The sequence below is a fragment of the Taudactylus pleione genome, unplaced genomic scaffold (genome assembly GCF_031769625.1).
Source record: "Taudactylus pleione unplaced genomic scaffold, aTauple2 ptg000025l, whole genome shotgun sequence".
Classification (NCBI taxonomy): Eukaryota; Metazoa; Chordata; class Amphibia; order Anura; family Myobatrachidae; genus Taudactylus; species Taudactylus pleione.
The window spans coordinates 8,604,859-8,617,311 of NW_028284427.1; positions in this window are offsets into that span (position 1 = coordinate 8,604,859).

Below are 12,453 nucleotides of genomic sequence, written 5' to 3' on the forward strand. Positions count from 1 at the left end.
CACTGATTTAAAAAACCACGACAGAGCTAAGGATTGCCGTCAAATTTGCTTGGCATGGGTAGATGTACACGAGGGGTGTCGAACCTGGATAATTGGCTGAGACAAAATCAGTTTAAAAATTAGATTGGAACGACGCCATCTTGCGAATGGCCACAAGACACCATCTTAAAAATGAGATCTGCACGACGCCATTTTGCGAATGGCTGCCCAGCGCCATTTTAGGGAAACTCACACTTAAGTACATATGGCGATCGCATATTTCACCATACCCCATACACACATTAAAAATACGCACATTACCGAATGCATAATACCCCGCTTACGAATGCTGTTTATTAGCTTCATGCGTATGCATCTTCTCTAAGTTAAAAGTCCTCGCTGCATAAATCTAATTAGCATCTTTTCCCAAACCCCAAATACTTACACACTGCACACTCACATAAAAGGTTCCATAGTTTGAAAGTGTAATATTCAAGGTTTATTAATTTCTTACTAATGTTGTGAAATAAAGACTATTTTGATATCTAAGGTTTAGTACATGATAAGCAAACCGTGTTTGGTGTTGTACTGATCTACTCTGTCTCAACAGCTTTCCGGTATCATCGGTGAGAAGAACGCAACATGCATTCTCAACTTATGGACTGTAGAGAGTTAAAACACTAAAATGTACTTTGTAATGTTAGCAGCTTAGATTTGCATGTGGTGGGAAAAAGGAGACAAAAGGCTGTCGGAGGTTGACCTGTGTCCATTTGAATCAACCTGTTAAATGTCCTGTAACAGAAGCACCGTGACTGGGAACCAATGGAATCATGCCACAGTTGCCTATTGTATTGCTTATCCCTGTAAGGGTATAAATGTGCATACAGACTCCAATCTGGAGTCTTCTTGCAAATGCTGTTGATGGAGGTTTCTTGTAGATGCCGGTAGCTGGTGCCAGAGCGCGTGCGTATGTATAACTGTACCTTGGGTCTGTATGATTTCTTTGCGCTAAATTGTCTTTAGATCACAGCGTGTAACCTACTGTTTTTATGTTGAATAATAACCTTTGTGCGTTGGAAACACATTTCTCAAAGTCTGAAGGCATTTATTTACTGTATGACTGCGTACGCAAATAGCGTCAATTCTAGGAGGTATAGGCAGGATTTAGAAGGTATAGGCAGGATTTAGAAAGTATAGGCAGGAGCGTATAGAGGTTTAAATCCAGTATCGTTAGGGGATACCCTGGTCCCTGTATTACCAGGCACAGGAGGAGGTGTAGTTTCTGATACCCCAGGGGTGATTAACGAGGTTTGCAGATTATCTTGGCGTTTAGACATCTAATGTAGGAACTGGGCCACTTGATGTTGCATAGCTTCCAGGTTTTCTAAACGACCAGCAATACAGCGAAATAAATCCACTCTTCTGTGGCCGGATCCATGGGGCCAGTGCAAACTGTGAGGTTCTGAATTTGTTGGGACCCGGGGTGGTGATAGGAGCAGACACAGAAGCAGACTTAAATTAAAAAGTTGGGTTTTTAATAAGTGACTTAGAAGACATGGGAATGGCAAATAAAAGAGTCCAGGTATAGCACTATAGTGCACTTGGTAACTGTAGTGCGGGTTAATGAGAAAATGTCCAGATAGTGACAGGCAGGAACAGTCCAGTATACAAGTATGGTGAGCTGAAACAGAATGCAGGTATGATGAGCTGTAACTGAGTACAGGTATGATGAGTTGTAACTGAATGCAGGTATGGTGAGCTGTAACTGATGCAGACAGAGGTAGTAAAGTCCAGCTGGGAGTGAAATGAGGCAAGGTGCAGGGAAACAGCAGGTTCAGGTACTCAGGCAGGTGGGAAGGTATATGGAGGGTGCAGGGTAAGTCCAGCAGGTTGGAGCAGGCAAGGTTCAGGCTAGGAGCATTACACAAGCAGGCAAGAAGGCACAGGTACTATCTCCCAGCTGCAGCTGAGAAACACATTGCACTGGCAAAGAAAGGAAGGCTCTGGACCTTCCTAAATACTCAGTGGCATGCTGTGACTGGTTGGAATGAGCACATGACCTACCAGGATTGGACAACTGGAATCACATGGCCGCAGGCCAGATGGCAGCACCCATTCCAACGGAACGGAAACACCGCCAGACCTCACCAGGCCTAGTGACAATGTGCCCACACAGAACCACGCGCAGCCAATGCCCCTCGCCAAACACCAGCACCACTGCCAGAGACCCCCGCCATAATGACCTCACAAGTAATACCCAGTGACTACCATGCCAAGAAACCCTGGCCGTGACAGTCATTAAGTAGAGTGCATTGCGTGTCTATAATGAGTGCAGTGTGTGCGGTGTACATGGGCCCCTGGGTCCAGGGGGGTGCACTTCACACCCTGCACCAATATATTTATACTGACCTCTCCAGAGACCCATTTCGTATACCCAATTGGAAGCTTTATCAAAGAGCAAAGAGCATGCTCTTTGATAAAGCTTCCAATTGGGATGCAAAATGCGTCAGAAGGCTTCTTATTGCTTTTCGATACTATTGAAAAAGTGACACCCAAGCTTTTACTTCACATCTCTTCCTGTGTTATATTAACAATGGACCTAACCGGAGGTTTGTACAGCACTGCAAGTGCCTTCTTTTACCATCAGCTCCTGGTGTTATTGGACATACGTACTTTACCAGAGTTTCCCCTTGCGTGGGACTGCCTACAGAAGCAGCAACCTACAGGGCTGTCACAAGCTGACTAAAGTACTGCCCGCAAAGCTGCCAGAATAAACAGACACATCGGGCCAAATGTAATAGGTAGTCTGTTTTGGTAAATTGCGAGTTTGGTGCTAAACTCACAATTTTTCACAACTCTCCAATGTAATAGGGTGTCTGTTCACTAAAACTCGCATTTTTCAGAGTTACTAAAACTCTCCATTCTCAAACTCGCATCCAGATGTTTTCACATTGAAAACAATCAACTTGCCCAATGTAATAGAGTGTCTGTTTCAGACTCGCAAAAAAAAGATTACCAAAATTCCCCAAATAATAGACCTGCTTCAGGCTAGCGAGTAAATCCTGAGCAGGTCAGATTAACACTGAAACATGCACATATCCATGAGATATGTACATGTTTCTGTGTGTACTTATGTTAAATGTTTTTAAATAAAAAAAAAATGACGTGCACCCCCTCCCCAAAAGCATAACCAGCCCCGGGCTTTATAAAGCCTGTTCTGGTTCTAAAAATACAGGGGCCAATATGCGTAGGGGGCCCCTGTATATTAAGAACCAGCACAGGGCTTTGTTGAGCTGGTCCTGGTTCTGGAATATCATGGGACAAAATGAGTAGGGGTCCCCTGAAAATTCCAGGACCAGCACCGAACTCTTTCTAGCGGGGGGATAATGCCACAGCCAGGGAAAACCTTTCACCGGTTTCCCCGGCCAAAGCATTATCCCTGACCGCTAGTCAGTCCAGGCCGGGGATCCCTGGGGAGTTGAGGACCCCCCCAATAAAGGGGTCCCCCTCTCCAGGGCACCCCAGGCCTAGACTGATAGCCCGGGGCACCCTATACCCGTGGGTGCCGGGTTGATAGTGTTAGTGTAAAGTGTAAAATTAAAGTTTCCATATTGTCTTTAGTTGTAGAACCACAAGTACCAGCAAGCCTCCCCTGCATGCTGGTATTTGGAGAACCACAAATACCAGCATGCGGGGCATTACGGGCCCGCTGGCATTTGTAGTTCCACAACTAAAGAAATACGTAAATAAACAAACATACACCTTGAATGTTAAATTTTATTAAAACATACATGCACACTCACACTCACACATACTCACCTAGTATCCGAAGTAATCCATAGGGGTGTACCTGAAAAAAAAAATCCATACTCACCTCTCCTATGCGTAGATCACGTCCACTGGCAATCCAGGGGTTAAAATAAAAAAATGCAAAAAACCCGATCCATGCCGGACTGAGCAAAGGTATGTGTGTACACATACCTTTGCTCCGCGTAAATGACCGGGGCACACGTGTGCCCCGTCAGTGAAGGGGCCGCCAGCCAATCAGGGAGCATCTCCGTCGGAGCAGCTCCCTGATTAGCTGAATGCGGCCAGCCTGTGTGTCCCATAGACTTCTATGGTGAGAAATCCCCATTGAAGTCTATGGTGGGAACCGCTACATCGTAGCCGCAAGATTAATAGAGGTTAATCTTGTGGTTACATCAATGATACAATGTCGCGAGTAGCATTAAAATGTGTCAGTTTACATAGTCCTAAACTCGCCTAAACTCGCAACTGCAGTAGCCTCGAGCTGAAAAGTTTGCAGGCTATTGAATTTGCGAGTTTCAGTACAAACTCGCACATTTTTAAAAGTGCGAGAAAGTTCGAGTTTGTACTGTTACTAAAACAGACTACCTATTATATTTGGCCTATAGTGTCACTTACACGCAGTGCTACCGCAGATTGGCTTGGAGCCCTGCGTGTGGAGGATTCAATATATGCAGTCAGCCTGTGACGGGACTGGGTGAGATTCCAAATGTGAACAGACAATTGTGATTTTTTTTCATCGAGGGTTTGGATGTGGAGTTTATGAGTTACTGAATTATAGCTGTTTTATAAATTTTTTCCAAAGCATATTGTTTTATATATATTTTCTGATCATATAAATTGCTGCTATATTAATGATACTGTATTGCTTTTTTAATACACTATAAATCATGTTTTATAAATTTGGCATCTTGATCTTTTTTCTGCCACATACAATATATTTGGTCAAGATTATATATTTGTGCAAAACGTTTTTTTTTTTCTTGTGAGTTTGGGATAACTATGTTTAGGCTGTTTATTACTGATTTTATTTAGTTATCAGTTATCTCTTTGGGGGGTCTATTTTTCCTTAAAAATTTGTGGCATATTCCCCAAAAACACCTATTTTCGGGGGATATTAGCAAATATTGGGTAAAGTCTGTAGACCACGCATTTTCAGGAAACCCAATAGAGGAGTGAAAAGAGCACTAATGCGGTCACTTCACCAGAGCACATCACAGGGACAGGCTCCTATCGTTGCCCCTGTCTCTTCATGTGCTATTTAATACATTCAGGCGTTATCATTGCATACTGCAATGTTATCATGGTTTTTATTACAGCAAAATATGGTTTACTAGCTCACTATCTAGGCAGATAGAGGGGGAAATAATACATCCAATCCTGTGTTAGAGCTGAGAGTTATTTAGGAGTTGTAAAAAAGTATACTCCACTAATTATTGTCTCCTAAAAACATACCTTACATATAATTGTAATAAGAGCTCAAATTATGTACAGTCAATATTTACCCCAAATCATGGGATTGTTGCAAGTTCAATTATGTACTTGAGCTTATTTGTGCAGAACCAATAGCAGTCCTTCCAAATGTAATCAGAATGAATGTAACACAATCGTTACACTGATTTATATAGAAGGAAACTGTCAGCGTGTTGGTTATCACAGGTTAGGGGCTGCAGACACTGTTATACTAAACCTGGTTGTCAGCACTGATATGAGTACTGATTAAACAATAATTGTTATCAGACTAGCAAGAAATGACCCTGCAATAGTTTTTTCAAGAGATTAGGTTTTTAATGTCATTCATGACAAAATGCAATATATAGGATATAAACATATCCACATATTTAGGATAATAAATGCACATGAAGTATGATAATCTTCTATCCACTATGTGGATAATTAGGCTGATGCTACAATAACCAGTTTGTAGCAAAATGTGCAAAGTCCCCCATACCTCTGCGGTGTATTGAGGCAATCCCCCAATCCCCAGATGCTGGGGTAGGGGCATTGGTGAATTCCAACAAATTGGATTTCTTTGCTTTGCCAATCGGTATCAGCAAATCAGGGATTTCACTGAGTCACCAATGGATCAGCGATCATTGATGACCGCTGATTGGCATTTCCAGTCGGCAGTTCTGGTCTGATTGGGGAAACGGCTGTCAGATGTATGGGGGACGAAACGCATTGACGTCATCACTCAGGCACTGGAGGTATCCACAGCACTACACCATTTGCTGCACTTGCACTTTGGTGGTCCTTTGGAAAGTGACGATCCATTCCCGGAGTTCACTGCTGGCTGAGGTATAGACACTGCTCCGTGGGCTGCTCTGGTGTCCCGCTGAGTCCCCGGAGTTTGCCGCCAGCTGGTCTATAGACACTGCTCCGTGGTTAATGCTGTTTCTCCACAATACATTGGGAGTACAACGCCAGCCGCTACCACAATCATTGTTCCGTGAACAGCTCTGTCATCCCACTGCACGGCAGCTGATTTCATCTAGCCGCAGCTCACACAGCGAGCGGACAAGCCATATTAAGGATGCCCATTGACTTGGACACAGCTTTCCAGGGGTCGAGGTATTATCATTTCTTTCCCCTTTTCCACCTATATATTCAGCGTGAATGTATATCACACTGGGACGCCATAGTGATTACCCATTAAATAGCGGAATTCAGCTGTTTTTATTGGAAACAAATTGCTACTTCTAAATCACACTGTTGCATAACTATTGGCAACAATTAGAACATTGTGTTGTGGAACCTCATTGATACAGTATCAAGCTATATCTTTATACATCGTAACAAGAGAGTCACATGATCTCTGCGATTTTATATGTCAGATTTATTCATGTGCATTAGGTTGCAATTTTTGTTGTTTGTATGTGGATCCATTTGTATGTAATAAATATCTGTTTTTATTTATAATATATGCCTCCTGTTTATTAACAGACAGCAAACCATATATAGATATATAGATTCCAATCTATCTATAGTGCCTAGCGCAGTAAAGATTTTGTTATCATGTTGTTTTTGCTGTGGAGACTTCTGTCTCTGGGTTTCTGACTAAAACCCTCATTACTTGCAGCAGGCACGTATTTTACTACTCTTTTTGACATTGAGCGCCGGGATATTTGCAATTTAGATTGCAAATAGTTTTTTCTATGTATTTAAGTATGTTTGTTCCAGTCCCTTTTAGCCATTTGCTAATGATTTTGACACACATTTTTTTTGAAGGGATTTTTATTTTTCAAAAATTAAATGTTGACATTTTTTTTACAAATGTGGCTTTTTTTTCAGCCAAATTTTTTTCTATTTTACATCCCAAAAATAAATTAATGTAAAAAAAAAACAATTCACAAGAAAGGAGAGGGAGGTTTGGTGTAGCGAAAATATGGGGCAAACACAGAGATGGAATTTGGGGAAATTAGCCAGTGCTGTCAATGCCTTCTCCCCCGCTTGGCTTGATGTTGGAGGGAGCATGATTTTGTCTGTCTGGTTGTACGGCGTGCCTGGGCAGAGGTAGCTGGTGTTTCCTCTGGGCTAGGCTTAGGGCTAGGCACATTTGGAGGGATGGCCGATGTTGCGCCAGAGGTCGAGGGCCCTGATGTTCCAGCAGGAAGGGAGGCCGGCTCCAACATGCGCGGCCGGACGAGCTGCTCCAGGGCATTAGCTATTCTGACATTGGCCGCAGCATTTGCCTCCAGGGCGTCCACCACCCGTAGCAGATTGGCGTCCATCCTCATCAGAATCTCGGTGTTTTTATCCGTTTTATCATTGAGATCTGTGAGAAGGGCCACTGCCTGCGAGGGGGAAGGCCCTGGACTGTCTGCCACAGGGTCCCCAGCCGGAAATCATGCTTCCTCCCCTGCGGAGCCAGCAGATCTACTGCGGTCAAACCTCAGTTCTGGAGCAGACTTGTCCTCTTCTGTGCCTGTGTGAAAAAGAGAGATCATAAAAATATTAGTACATTTGTCTTTGTATTTAAACAAGTTGTTCAAACATTTATAACTAAATTACCTGCAGCAACATGTGGAGCCGCAAAGTCTGGCATGTCTGTGTCCATGTTGGACACGCCAAACACCTCCTCTTCCTGCACACACCCCTGTGCCAGTTCTTCCAAATCGGTTAACTCCAATGACACAGGGGTTGGCCCACCACCTGTCCCCCCTGCATGCCTAGCCCTATCAGCCAGTTTTTGTTTTAGCCGATATTTGAAGTCGCTCCATCTGTTGTTTAAAAATGGATGTTTAGTTTTTTAACTAAGTTTTTAGAATTTTGGAAATAGGTTACAGCATTTATGTACCGGCGTTTGACCTCATTGGTTGAACGGACAAAATCACCAACCCCATTGACAGCACTGGCTGTTTCCTCCCACAGTTTCCATCTCTGGGTTGCACCCATAGTTCGGGGTGCCTGTGCCAGGTTATCCACGCACTTTTGCACCAAAGCCTCCATCTCCTTTCTTGTGAATTGCGGCTGCCTTTTTCGTTTGGCCCTGGCCTGGGTACTAGGCCCCGCAGCTTCCTCAGTGTCAGTCTCAACACCTTACAAAAAATAATAAAATATTTTTTTATTTTTTTTAATTTGTGTGGTAACTTTAAATTTGGAGCTACTTACTGTGCGGTCTTGGATTTTGGCTGTGCTGCTGTTCAGTGGACATGATTAAACCCTTGTATTCAGCAGACCCATTGTGGCCTCTCGAGACGTTTTTATAGATGCGTGTGCATTATACGGGCGCATCTATTGTGTGTCATTGATTTGAGCGGGAAAGTTAGGTCTATTTAATGCTTTTTTGTGGCCTTGTTTCGGGGTGGGTTGATTAAAGTGGTTGGAGGTTGTGATAGGTGTGGAGTAGTGGTTTGTGAAGTTGTTGGTTGGATTTGGTGCGAGTTGTCGATTTTTCTTTCTTTTTTTTTTCGCATTTTTGCGTTTTTTTACTAAGCCTTTTTTTGGCGTTGAGGTAAGTTTGGTGGGTCGCTTTTTGGGTCAATTTAAACTTGTTTTGTTTTTTAATTTTTTTAATGTTAATTGTTTTTTTTTTTTTTCTCTCCTTTCGTCTTGTGGACTTCGTTTATATTTTCGGGATTGTCTTTGTACGGTAAGTGTTTCTTGACATACATTAGACCCTGTTTATTGTAAAAATTTATCATGTTTTTTTAAGGGGTCTCAATATGCATTTTTTTTTGGGGGCCAAATGATTATTTGGCCAACAAAAATGCGAAATGTCTTGCGTATATTTTGCACATCTCCTGTCTGTGGCGTTAGCGTACCATTTAGCAGTATTTTGTATCTTCTATTGCATATATTTTGCACATCTCCTGTCTGTGGCGTTAGCTTACCATTTAGCGGTATTTTGTATCCTCTATTGTGTATATTTTGCACATCTCCTGTCTGTGGCGTTAGCGTACCATTAGTGGTATTTTGTATCCTCTATTGCGTTTATTTTGCACATCTCCTGTCTGTGACGTTAGCGTACCATTTAGCGTTTTTTTGTATCCTCTATTGCGTATATTTTGCACATCTCCTGTCTGTGGCGTTAGCGTACATTGGATTTTTCAAATAAAAACATACAATAACAACATCATCTGTATAGTGCATGCATTCTTTATATTTTTGCCTTAGCCTGTCTTTAGTTTGTGGTAATTTTAACATTCTTTTTATGTTAAATCTAATTCGTAGGTTTACTTCAAGATGTCACTGCCTAACCCTGTAAGATTCTTCTTAATGTGTAAAAAAGATAAGTATATTTTCTCATTTTTAAATGTTGTAAAAATAACTACATTGTCTAACATTCAGATTGATGTTGGGTGAATTATAGTGGCGATGGTCCACGACCCCGACCAACCTGAACATCCTCCTAGGCGTAGGCATCGTAGGCGTGCAAGGCCCCAGATATTTAGAACACGTGTCACCCTTTTTGGAATGCCTGATGATGTGATTTTTACGGCGATATCGCCTACCACCCCAAATCATCGTAGACACTCTTTCATTAATAGAGAGTGATCTTGAAAGGCAAATTAACAATCCAACAGCAATACCAGCACTTACGCAGTTAATGTCGGTGTTACATTTTTGCGCCTCAGGATCCTTCCAGACCACAGTTGGGATCATTGCTGGCATTTCCCAATCCTCCTTTTCAAGGATCTGAGGGCGGTAATGGATGCACTCTTTAAGCACCTCCATCATTTTATTAATATGCCATTGGATATGGGTTCCCTTAATGTGGTGAAGCAGAAATTTTACGAAATTGCAGGCTTCCCACACATCATAGGGGTTGTGGACGGCACTCACATACCACTTCAGCCTCCAGCAGTGCTGGAGGCAATATTTAGGAACCGCAAATATTTCCATTCATTGAATGTAATGGTGGTATGTGATGCCTCCCTCCAGATCCTGTACCTGAATGCCAAATGTCCAGGAAGTGCACATGATTCATTTGTCATCCAGCAATCAGGGCTTTGGCACAAATTAAACAACCTACAAGCTGGTGATGCGAGGCTTCTGGGTAAGTGGTACCCCTAATTTTTAAAGCAAACACTGTTGACTTAGAAATGGTACTGAATGTTTTTTTATTTTCACAGGAGACAGTGGTTACCCTTGCATGCCCTGGCTGCTCACTCCTTATTTGGTTCCTACACCAGGGCCACAAACTCAATATAATTCCGCACTTACTGCCACCAGGCAGGTGGTGGAGTGTTGTATTGGCCTTTTAAAAGGCCGATTTCGATGCCTCCACCGCTCTGGTGGCGACCTCCTGTATTTGCTGGCTATGGTTTCCAAAATGGTGGTCCTGTGTGGGATATTTCACAACATTGCCATAAGGAGTGGTGTCCCAATGCAGCCAGAGGATGCCTTGCCTGAGGATGGCCCCCCCGAGGTTGATCGGAGGAGAGTGTCATGGGGGGCCATACATGATGAGGTAGTTTCATGCTTTTTCAGGTATTTGAATTTCCTTTGTTTTACATTTGTTGACATTGTGAAGAATGAAAATTATGTGTGTTTACTATCCTATGTTACGAATTTTAACCTTTTTTTTTTCTTTTGCAAAATCCAAACAACCTTCTTACTTCCTGAAAATGCTCACCTGTGACATTAATGACCCACAAATGACCTTTACACCTGGTCAAATGTGTTTCTTACCTGATTTTTGGACAACATGTTGGCATGCACCATCTTCAACCAGTTCTTGATTTTTGGTTCCAATCTTTGTGTGTATTTGGTTTTTATTGTGAGATATTGTATAATAAACAAATTTTATATTTATTCGGGTTTTTTTACATGAAAAATCAGCAAATGGACAGTACCTTTTAACTTAATTTTCAAGTTGTTTTTTTTTAATTTAAAGTTTCATTTTTTATCATTTTTTAAAACAACATAACAATTAACAACATGTTTGCATAGTTTGCCCTACCTTTTTCATATTTATTTTCCTATTTTGGGAGTTGCATGGGTAATTTTGAATAAATTAAATAATTACATAAGGGTATTTTAGCAAAACATTATGGAGTTAATGTCAATTGTCCCAATTATTTGAATGTCAAAATATGTCTTTAAAGTCTTGGAAACCACTCTTTGTTTTTTAAAGTAAAATTTTTAAAGAATACTTACTCCAAAAATTTAGTATGCCACATTGTTTGTATTTTCATATGCAAATTCCATAAACCCAAATGTTACAAAAAAAAACATTGATTGACCTTGTGAGCTAATTTTTGAGTCAATAAATGAGATTTGTTTAAATAAACAGCTTTTATTAACAAAATAAAATAACATAAAAAATTAATTTAGCAAAAAAACAATTAAATGGTCCATTGAGACCAGCAGCTGGACCAAATGGCCCCTCATCGCCATTATATGGCCCAAAATTGCTTGATCCCACCTCCTTGGGTCTGTTGAAAGACAAATATGTGTTTTAATTAAAAGTGAATTTTTAAAATAAAACATAAAAGAAAAACAGTATGATTTACACTTAAAAAAAGTTTACATACCATGCTAATTTTTGTGCTAAAATATAGTGGTAACATGAATTGCCTAAATTACCAATTGGCACAAAAAACAACTTAACAAAACATGAACATGAGAATAGTGGTTTGAACAATCACTTTGGGATCTTAAATAATCCTTACACAATTTGTATATTGATTTTAGTGTAGAAATTTACAAAAGCACAATGAAACTTGGATTTGGCTCTGGCAAATGTGGTTATTGTAAAGTTTATTTTGTTTTGAAACATGAATAAATTTGGCCAAAATTTAGGAAAACAAACTCCCAAAAACTTAAAAAAAAATAAAAAAAAATGATTTTACAAATAAAAATTAAAGATTAAATTTTGGCCAAAATTTTTCAAAAATTAGCACCCAAAAGAAAAAAAAAAAGACAAGGGACTGCCCTTAGATTGTAAGCAGGGATACCACAGTGTATGCATATAGGGCACATTTTAACACAATAATTGCAAACATGAAATACAAAATACCTGCAGGTTCAGGGCCAGGTTGGCCCAGATCCTCTGCCTCCAAAGAAGTTGGCCAGTGGATGGGCAAAGAAGGTGGGGAAATGTCCAGGGGGGATAAAGGGGAGGGGTTGGAATCAGGAGTGGGTGCATCAGGGGAGGGTGTGGGAATGTGGATGGGTAGGACAGGGGAGGGAGGGGTTATTTGGATTTGGGGAGCAGGAGAG